Source organism: Rattus norvegicus, chromosome 2 (genome assembly GCF_021556685.1).
Source record: "Rattus norvegicus strain SHRSP/BbbUtx chromosome 2, alternate assembly SHRSP_T2T, whole genome shotgun sequence".
Classification (NCBI taxonomy): Eukaryota; Metazoa; Chordata; class Mammalia; order Rodentia; family Muridae; genus Rattus; species Rattus norvegicus.
In genome coordinates this window covers 28,500,124-28,511,119 of record NC_141535.1, presented here as the reverse complement: position 1 = coordinate 28,511,119, position 10,996 = coordinate 28,500,124, and positions in this window count along the sequence as shown.

Below are 10,996 nucleotides of genomic sequence, written 5' to 3'. Positions count from 1 at the left end.
TGTCAATTCGATCAAATCTAGAGTCAACTAAAACACAACCTTCTGGGCAGGCCTTTGAGGGATTTTCTCAACCAGATTCTTTCAAGCAGGAAGTCCCACCCTCTGGTGGCAGCCCAGGTACGAGGACCTGGGAAAGCAAACTGCTCTTTGTCACTCAGCTTCATTCCTTCTTCAAGATCATCTATCCTGTCGCTGGGACTAGACTAGAACCAGCTTAATTCCAGCATAGACTCGAGACTAGCAGCACTTGGGAACTTTTCCAGAACTTCTGTGCCCCATTGGGTCTGCTGAGACATGGGGCCTCTACCAGATTCTCAACATCCACTGTTGGATAACCAAGAGCACATCTTGTAAACTAGTCTAATATATCATCTTTTTAAAGAAAGATTTAGTTAATATATATGACACTGTCACTGTCTTCAGACACACCAGAAGAGGGCATCGGATCCCATTACAGATGGTTGTGAGCCACCATGTGGTTGCTGGGAATTGAACTCAGGACCTCTGGAAGAGCAGTCAGTGCTCTTAACTGCTGAGCCATCTCTCCAGCCCCCATAAATCGTCTTTTTTAAAGGCACATTCATTCTATCTGGTCTGCTCCTTAGAGTTTTCCATATGCAAATTTGGGGGACTGGATCCAGACATTTACATTATAGTGAGATGACATAAAACTAAGTATTCCAATAATTGGACCCAAAGAGCTAGCAGCAGACACTTTGATTTGCGCTGACACAATTTATCCTAACAAATCCTTCCCATCTTACAGGTGGGGAAACCAAGCTCAATGAGTATTTGGTAAGCTGCGGCGCAGGAACTGAAATTTAAAGTCATTTCCAGACAGCAGCGCCCTCTCATTGCAGGGCACACAGAGCTGTCCGTTTACCTCGGTGGTCAGTGATCGATTACTGTCAGTTGAATAAGTCAAAGGACAAGTATCATCCTGGATTTGGCTTTCAGGTTGCCTCGTGGCAAGTGAATTGGACTCAGGCCCGGAAGAGGGCGGGGCCTGTGGAGTACTTGGCTATGGGATAGCAGCAGTCAACCTTGCAGGCCAAACTTCCCACAGGTATGCCGTGGTATTGACACAAAACCCAGAGGTGCACTAGCAATAAGGAAGTCCGGGCCGCACCCCTGGCCAGACCACACCCCTGGCAGTGCTAAAGACCACAGGCCCAAACCAACCACACGCACACAGCCATGCTCTGCTACACAGAGCCACAGCACTCGCCAGCAAGCTCGCCAGACCCACTGGCTGGGCCGTGAGATTCCGCCAACATGCTCACGTCGTGCTGCTTATTAAACACGGATTTTAAAAAAGACTTATTTATTTAATGTACATGAGTACACTGTAGCCGTCTTCAGACACACCAGAAGAGGGCACCAGATCCCACCATAGACAGCCGTGAGCCACCATGTGGTTGCGAACTCAGAACCTCAGGAAGAGCAGCCAGTGCCCCCAAGCAACCGAGCCATCTCTCCAGCCCCCAGATTTTTTTTTTAAGATGCAAAAGACACAACAAGATAGAAAACGCAAGTGTCCCTCCTCCCTCGTCACTCCTCCCTGACCCCTGCCTTCCTTAGAGAGGGGCGAGCCCAGCACTTCACAGAACGCTATTGCTGGGCACACACAAATGCATGCTCACCTGTACAATGGATTTTTCAGAAAGTGTTTAATCGTGGCCTGTGCTATGCTCATGGGCCTCTCAATATATAGAGGACACAAGTTTGGAGGTCTCCCTAGTGTAGTTACACACAAGCATTTGTACCATCGGAGGACATTATTTCAAATATATTGTTTTTTATACGCAAATAATCTGTCAATAATCTTGAATTTTTCTTCATATTATGTTGGTCTGTTAAGACTACACGAAGGGGCTGGAGAGGGAGCTCAGTGGTTAAGAGCACTGGCTGCTCTTGAGAGGACCAGGGTTTGATTCCCAGCACCCACATGGCAGCTCATAACTGCACACAACTCCCGTTCAGGAGACCCAGTGCCCTAGTCCAGCCTCTGTGGACTCTGCGTGTACATGGTACATATACATGTGTGTGGGCAAAGCACTCATGCACATGAAATCATTTAAAATATTTTTAATTACATAAAAATTACAAATTAAGCCAGGCGTAGTTTTCACACCTGTCTTCCCAGCACTTGGGAGGCAGAGGCAGGTGGGTCTCTGTGAGTTTGAGGCCAGCCTGATCTACAAAGGAAGTTCGAGGACAGCCCAGGCAGAGAGAAGCCCTGTCTCAAAACAAAACCAGAAACCTTTTTAAAAAATTAAATTACAAATTATATGTAAATCTGATTTCAGAATAGCAAAGAGGACATTGAAAATATTTTTCTTGGGTGGTGAGGATCTAGTTCAGTGGCAAGGAATGTGCTTAGCATGTGTGAGGCCCTGGGCTCGATCCTGGTACAAAGATAAATTTAATTTTCTATGGGTTAGGTATCTCACTCAGGGATAAAGCATCTGATTAGGGTGTGTGAAGAGAGCTTTGTTCCCCAGCACTGTGTATACGTGTCTTTATTTGTGTGTAGTTATATGTGTGTGTGAATATATATATGTGTGTGTGTGTGCGTGTATTTATATGTATGTACATATATATGTGTGTGTGTGCTTGTGAGTATATGTGTGTGAGAGAGTGTGAGTGTATGTATGTGTTTGTGCTTGTGAGTATATGTATGTGTGAGTGTATGTGTGTGAATGTAGGTGCGCATACGTGTGTATTTATATATGTGTGTATATGTATGCACATGAGTGTATAAGTATGTGAGTGTAAGTATATGTATGTGTATGTCTGTGTTTATATATGTGTGTATATGTATGTGTGAATGTATACATGTGGGTGTGTAAAAGTTGAGTACATGTGTAGGTATGTGTGTACATATGTATGTATATGTGTGAGTATTTATGTGATTGTATGTGTGTGAGAGTGTGTGTGTGTTTGTGAGTATATGTGTGTTTATATATGTATATATGTATATATGTGAGTGTATGTGTGTATCTGTGAGTATGTCTGTCTGTGAGTGTATGTGTGTATCTGTGAGTATGTCTGTCTGTGAGTGTATGTGTGTGAGTGTGTGTATGTATATTTATATATACATATACATGTATGAGTATATGTGTGCGAGTGTTTGTGTGTGCGTGTGGGAAAGAGAGAGAGAATCCTGGAGGTTCTCCTTATCAAACAGGGCTCAGTGACCATAGTATGAGCCAATTGTAAAGCCAAGTGTCCCTAATAGTCCTGGTGGACCTCAGCAGCCTTCCTCCTGGGCCTGCTCCCCTCTATTGAGGAACTGCCCTAAAAGTAGAAGGCTGTTGCCAACTTGTGTAGGGCAGGGCCTTCTGTAGGCAGCTTCTAAGTTAGAGACGGTTCTTAGTTACAACAATGGAGCCAGCCTGGACGATCAGAAGAACGTTCTAGAAGTCATCTGGGTATCTCATGGGATTGGGAACAGTGGGGAGCCATGGTAGAGAAGTCCACGGGGTTCTGAGGAGAGCACAAAGCAGAATGAGAACTCAGTTGGGTGTTGCCCCAGCCACGGTGTGACTGAAAACGACAGTGCCCCTGGAATCTGCCTATTACTCATCCTGAACTTTTAACTCCACTGACCTCATTCTCCTCAGCCCTGCGAGCCACGCCCAAAGAGTCAATCAGGCTGGGTAGGAGTCAGTGATCAGGCTGCCCCGGGGAGCAGGGAAGGGGGACTACCAATGGTGAACTATTTCTGTTCCCAATGTAGTGCTTTCTAGTAGCCCACATTTCCAAAATGGTGCCCCACATGCCAAAGGGATTCCTGCGCTTCAGGAAACAGTTTGCATCCCATAGGCCTTTTCTGTCTTCTGCGGCTTCCTTCACATTTGCTCCTTTGCCCAGACCTTGCTCTCTGTCGTGGTTTTAATAGGAATGTCCCCTAGAGGCTCAGGGATTCTAATGCTTGGTCATTAGAGAGTGGTGTTCCTCGACAGGGATTAAGATATGTGGCCTTGTTGCAGTAGGCGTGGCCTTGTTGCAGTAGGCGTGGCCTTGTTGGAGAGTGAGCCAATGGGGGTGGGCTTTGGGCTTTCAAGTGTTCAAGTCAGGCCCAGTGACTCTCTCCTTCTTCTGATGTAGAACCCTCAGCTCCTTCTCCAGCACCCTGTCTGCCTGCATGCCGCCATGCTCTCTCCCATGATGATAATGAACTATAAGCCACCCCCCTCCCCAGTTAAATGTTTTCCTTTTTAAGAGTTGCCATGGTCATGGTGTCTCTTCACAGCAATAGAGCACTGACTAAGACACTCACCAACCTTATTCTCTAGGTAAAAATTATTCTGTGCATTGGAGTCGGGGAAGGGAATGGGAAATCTATTTAACTGTGGTCACTCAGAGGTGTCTGATTCAATTTCATGGAACTGTTAATCCTGCCTTTCAAGGAAAAAGCAGTCTTTGCCCATATAATTAAAGATCATGTCATGGAGAGATACTGGGAGGTGCCTGAGTGGCTATCTCTCATAATTACCAGGAGAAATGCTTTTGGGTGAAAAAAAGAAAGGGAAGGTGGACAAAGAAATGGAGTCGGCAATGTGACCAGAAGGGCAGAGATGGATGCTGTGCCTATAAGTCAAGGAAAGCTGGCATCCATAAGTGAGAGCAACAAGGGGCAGTGTTCAGCCGAGACTGGATGTAACAGGGGTGGGACACTTGGCTGTGTGCTCAAGGCCCTCTGCTCAAACTTAGAAGTGAGGGGTGGTAGACATGAGGTAAGAGAAAGAAAGGAAAGAAGACGGGAAGAGAGAGAGGGGAGGGGGAATGTGGGAAGGAGGGACAGAGGGAGGGAGGGAGGGGAAAGGAAAGAGAGAGGGAGAAAGAAGGGAGGAAGGAGAGAGGGAAGGAGGAAGGAGGGAAAGAGGAAGGGAAAGGAAAGGAAAGGAAAGGAAAGGAAAGGAAAGGAAAGGAAAGGAAAGGAGGGAAGAGACCCTGCTGACCCCTTTCTTAGTTTCTACCAGCAACACTGATGTCAGACTTCCAGCCTTCAGAGCTAGGAGGGAATGCTTAAAGGGTGTCTGGGATTTGCTTCTGTTGTTCGTCTGTTGTCTGTGCAGGAGTTCCAGCCTGGGATGCTGTCCGTCTAGACATGAGTTATCTGGCTGACCTGCAGCCCTAGCCCGTTTCTATTGTTTTACACCATCTGTTTGTATTCACATTTGTTAGGGCAGCCGAGGGAAACTAATTCAGCATAGAGAGATGATGAGAAGAGGTTCCCACTGGTCCCAGGAACAGGAGGGTCTTCTCCTGGGGTTCTTCATCTCATTCGTAAAATAATTTAAGAAAGACCAAAGTGAGCCGAATGGTGGTGGCACTCATGAGGCAGAGGCAGGAGGAGCTCTGTGAGTTCAAGGCTAGCCTGCTCTACTGCATGAATTCTAGGACAGCCAGGGCTACACAGGGAAACCCCGTCTTTCAAAAAACAAAACAAACAAATAACAACAACAACAAAAACCAACAACAAAAGAAAGAAAGAAAGACCACAGTGTCAGAAACAAAACTTGGTCAGGTTCTAGTCAGTGTCTGGAGGAAAGTGTCACAAAAGCAGAAGCTGTACCTTCCTGAGTCAGGACAGGCCGGGCAGAGCCAGCCAGACCCCATGGCAACTCCGACACAGGGACTGCACCAGGCCGAGGATAGGGCAGTACACGCATTAAAGAGACAATCGTTCTCTTTAGCCCGGCACTGCAATGTCCACACATGAGAGGAGCAAGAGCTGGTGTCTTCTTGGAGTCTTGGAAGGTATCCAGTGAGGGCTGAGACACAGCCTGCCTTCCAAGGGGAAACTGACCCGGTTCATTTAGGAACTGGATCTGGGGTCGGGGCCTCTAAACAAGTCTGGTGTCTCTAACCTCTGGCCAGAATGAGGCTGCCAAAGGGACCAAGAGCATCTCTGGCTTTTAGCCAAGAAAGGGGGGTGTGGAGGGAGGGAGGGGAGGGAGGGGGGGTAAAGGGGGAGGGAGGAAAACAGAAAAGAAAGGAAAAAGAAAGTGGTTACTTTTCTTTTGGGTCTTTTTTACCCTGTTCTGCCTAGCCAGTTTCCCTCCCCAGTTCTCATCACCATCTTTCCAAGGTGGAGAGAGGAGGGCCAGGAGCCGCGGAGATATTGGGCTGTGTTAGTCATCCATCACACAAAGGAGTGAAAGGCAAATAACTTAATCCTGGAAACTCTCTGCGTCCTGAAAATAAGCCGGAGATTAGGAGAGCACTGACTGAGTAATGGAGGCGAAAGTGGGAACACCACTAATCCGTGTAACCCAGGCACTGCGGAAGAGCTATAGGAAGCTTTACTTTCTTAGTGCTGAAAGAAACAAAAAGGAAAAAAATTAAGATGGACACAGGCTACCCCCGCTGGATGACTCAGGAAATCATTTTGTCTCCAGATAATTGCTTCCGAATGTAGTGATGGTATGAGCATTAGTCATCACAGCGACCCCGTGTGAGGGAGAAGTAATGAGGCAGCTACTCCACCCTCAACTGCCTGATGGGAAAAGTTCCGGTGAAACCCACGTAATGGTCTCAGAATGGTTCTTCTGTGAAGAAACGCCGCACAGTGAAACTGAGCCTGGAGTGGCTCCAAACACGTGCTTCCTGTTGTGTCTCGTTGCTGCTTTGAAAAGGGAGCGCTGGGATAAACAGAGCAGGCGCTCACATCTGGCAAGGAAGGTCCCAGATGTGGGGATCACTGTCTCGGTCCAGCAGGGGCTGGCGGGGCTTGTATCGCGGGAGGCATGAGGCCCCTGCATTGCCTGGCCTGTCTTTAATCGAAGACAGATGCTCTGCAGGCCTGGAGACTTCTCCTAAGAGTGCTTTATCTGGGAGCAAAGGCAGAGGGTGGAGTAAAGACCCTCACCCTGCTTACAACCCAGATGTGTACACTTGGGAAGCAAGGAGAACCAAACCCAGGAAAATTGCTGTGCTGACACCGTTCAGGGATCAAACTTGAGTGCTTACCAACCACAGGCATTAGTCTAGACTCTGCCACACAGTTACCTGGCAATGGCCAGGTGTGCCTGACTCACTATAAAGGGGGCTGCTTGTTCCCTCCTGGCTCTGTCCCCTTGCTCCTTACCCTCTCTCTCCCCATTTTCCCCTCCTCATGCTCATGGCTACAGCCTCTTCTACTCTTCTCTCTCTCTCTCTCTCTCTCTCTCTCTCTCTCTCTCTCTCTCTCTCTCTCTCTCTCTCTCTCTCTCTCGCCCCTTCTCTGCCTTTCTCTCAACTCCCCTCCCCATGCCCTGAATAAACTCTGTTCTATACAATACCATCTTGTGGCTGGTACCTCAGAGAGGGAAGGGGTGCCCCAGCATGGGTCTGCAGAGGCACCCGCTTCCCCCATGCCATACTGTGCCTCCACCAAACATATTCCTTCTCTGTTTCTGTAAAACACAACAGGCTGAGCCCTGTGTGATGGCCACACCTTTAATCCCAGCACTTGGGAGGCTGAGGCGGGCAGATCTCTGTGATTTGAGGCCAGCCTGGTCTACAGAGTGAGTTCCAGGATCGCTGGAGCTACATAGCAAGACCCTGTCTCCAAACAAAACTGAAAGAACCACTGGCCATGTCATGACGCAGGCCTGTGATCTCAACATTTGAGATTACGTGCTCCGGACCAGCTTGGTCTATATAGGAGAGCCTGCTCAAAACAACAGCAGCACCACAAGTAAACAACAGCAAATACCCTAGTGGCCAAGAACTAATATTCTCTTTCCCTAAGTATGAGTTTCTTAGGATTTGAGGAGGATGGCTTTTAGCCATATTTATTTTGTTAATGGGACTTGCTGTTTAATTAGTCAACAAAACAACCTCAGATTCCCGGCCTCTGGGGGATGTGTGCAAATGTGTATTCACCTCCACAGAGGCAGAGTCTGTAGACCAAAGTTGGTCAAGTCAAGCTTGCAGGTGTGAGTTTATTTGATTTGCTTGCAGGAGCTTGAGTCCCTCCCCTCCTGAACCAGTCATGCTTACATAATTACTCCCAAGCGGCAGGTTGGGACGGGCAGGCGGGAATGGTGATTAGATCTCAGGGGGGAGAGTCTTGTGGGGGTCTTATGACCTTCCCTCTCTTTCAAGAGGAAACCTTTAATATTCACACAGCACAGCCTAGCTGTTTACCTGTTTCGTTGCTAAGACGACAGGCTGTTCGAGGTCTCACATAGGTCACCACAGCCGCTCTGCTTCATGATGTCAAGCCCGGAAGAAATAGCTGTTCCGGGGAAACATGGGGCGTCTGAAGTTAAAGGGGCTTTGCGGTTCAGTCAGCAAAACCTGACCAGAAGAAAGAAAACATCAGGCCGCAGGGCAGTGAGGCAGGCACGTGCTCCTGACTGGTCTTGCTGCAGGAGCTCATCCATCCATTCCGTTCATTCATGCAACTGAGTGTCTACTTGCTGCCCATGACTTAGACACAGGAGTGGATGGACCCGAGGCAAGTACCTGTCTTGAACAGCTTACATCCCAGTATAGAGCTTGAGAAGGTTAAGCGGTGTGGGATCTCCGCTAGACGCTGGTTAGCAAGAAGAATGTTGGAGCCCGAGGAGGATATCTCAGCCAGAGTGAAGAGTACAGAGTTCAGAGGAAGGTGACATCACCATGGGCTGAGAATGCATGGGACAGACTTGAGTGGCCCACGTCACAGCAGGGAGCCATTTCCCTCTGCCAGATCGGGGTCCCTACCTCTCCTCCTCAGCCTCATGCTCATCGCTTTCTTCATTCCTGTCTTCCTTCTCTTTCCCATCAGCTTCCATCACTTCCTTTGATAGCCTTTCCCTCCTCTTTTACTGTAGTCTCGCCCAACATCTCCCAGTAGTGACAGGGAAAACAGTGAGACAACAGTTGACTGACTAAAAGTTGACAGGGCAGAAAGAGGTTTCTCAGGAGACAACTTTTTACAGAGATTCTCCTCTGCATTAATTCTCTCACACTGAATAAGGCCTTCCAGCCGCTCTCCCCCCCCCCCCCCCCCAACACACACACCTCCTGCCTGGGCCTGCCACTGTGTGAGACACAACTGGTGTCTAAAACTCAACCTTGGTGAATGAAGGCTGATCTTCCGTTACCAAGGGTGTACTGACGTCACTTGCTGTTCTCTAGGCAGAGAGCACCTGGAGAGCAAATGCATGTGGACCAGCATTCCGTGTTTTTAAAAGGATGTCTCAGCTTCTGACCTCTGTAAATGCAGCCCCGATGGGCTTGCTACTGCATCACTGTAATGAGTGATGGAGAGGGAAACATGTCTTCATACCGTTCTCTCAAACACACTTGGAAAACACAAACATGCCTGAGAAAGATCAGTGATTAACACCCAGAGATGATCTCAGCAAATGGGTTTTGCTGCCTAACAACCAAGTTCTCTGGCTCTCAGCAAAAAACACTACAATCTTCTCTCAGAGGCCGTTGGGCCTGCCGCAGCTCTGAGGCTGGGCTCTGCTGGGCTCCTCTGGGCTGGGGTCTGAGCTGTGGGTTAGGTTAGATTGTGCAGTATGTTTTCTCCCTTTCCTCAGACTGGAAGCTCCCGGGAGATAGTTTTCCTCATGGACAATCACAGGAATGTAAAAAGGTGAGCAGAAAACCGGATGTCTCTTTGTGGCTTCCCCTGGAGTAAGTGTACTGTGAATTCCAGCACATTCCCTGAGCGCAAGCGAGTCATCAGACCCCACCCAGTGCCATCTGAGAATCACATTCCTTGGCCCACTCTATTGACCCACCAGTTCCCACAGCAGCAAAGCATAGAGAACAGTCATCTAATCTACCGCAGGTGCAGCTCTGTGGTCCAGTCCATCCGTCCAGTCTTTGTTACGTGGGTTGTACATTGCTGCATCATGATCTAAGAGTGAGTGTATGCTAGGTGTGGTTCACACCTGTGATCCCAGACCCGAAGAAGAGGAAGTGAGGGGACCAGAAGTTCAAGACCAGCCTCAGCTACAGTGAGTGCAAGACCCTGTCTCAACACAACAGTAACAAGGATTTGCCAAAAACAGATTCATGCCCACTGTATTTTTAACCTTTAGTGTGTGCGTATATGCATGTGTGAGCGTGCATATATGTATGCGTGTAGTATAGCACACATATGGACATCAGAGACACTTTAGGGGTGTTTGTTCTCTCTTCTACCAGTGAGCTCTGGGGATTGAACTCAAGTCACTGAGCTTGAAGCAAGTGCCGTCTCTGCCTCCATCTCTGCGGTCTGACCTCCGTTCTTTCTCTTGTGTTCTCCTTCCTCATCCAGATTCTTTCCTTCATCCCCACCTGCCTTATTCCTCTGTTCCCTCCGCCCCTTCCTCTCTTTTCCTGACGTTCCCTTCTCCGCCCTCCTGAGTTTTCTCTCCACCCTTTCCCTACTGTGTCCTATAAGGAATAGGAAAAACAGACAAGCAGAAAAGCAAATCCTTTTTAGCATTCACTCTCCACGTTTCAGAAACCCAACAGGATAGAACAACATGGTGCAGAGGTAAAAACTTCCCAGGTATATAACAAAGAGGTATGGGGTTGGGGATTTATCTCAGTGGTAGAGCGCCTGCCTAGGAAGCGCAAGGCCCTGGGTTCCCCAGCTCCGAAAAAAAAAGAACCAAAAAAAAAAAAAAAAAAGAGGTAGAGGCATCACTTTCTGGAGGTACGCCATGTTGTCCTTAAGTAGACAGTGACTTTACTAGCATTAGAGTTCTTGATGCTGCTTTCTGAGTCCATACTCGGGTTAACCTTGTTTAAGTTTATACATAATTTATGCGGTTCAAAATAACAGTGCCTAGACTAAGCAAATCAGGGTAACTTAGAGATAGATGAAGCACTGAGAGGCAATGCTGACTTCATAGATGAGATATTTAGCTCCTCGTGGTAGCTATTCTAAGAGACAGGACTACCTAAAAATATGCAGTATAAAATGGGACGCCTATGAATAAAATCGCTCCCACAAGCACCCGTTTTGCCAGTGGATTAGTTCTCTGCTCGATTTACAGAATGAAAGCAGACG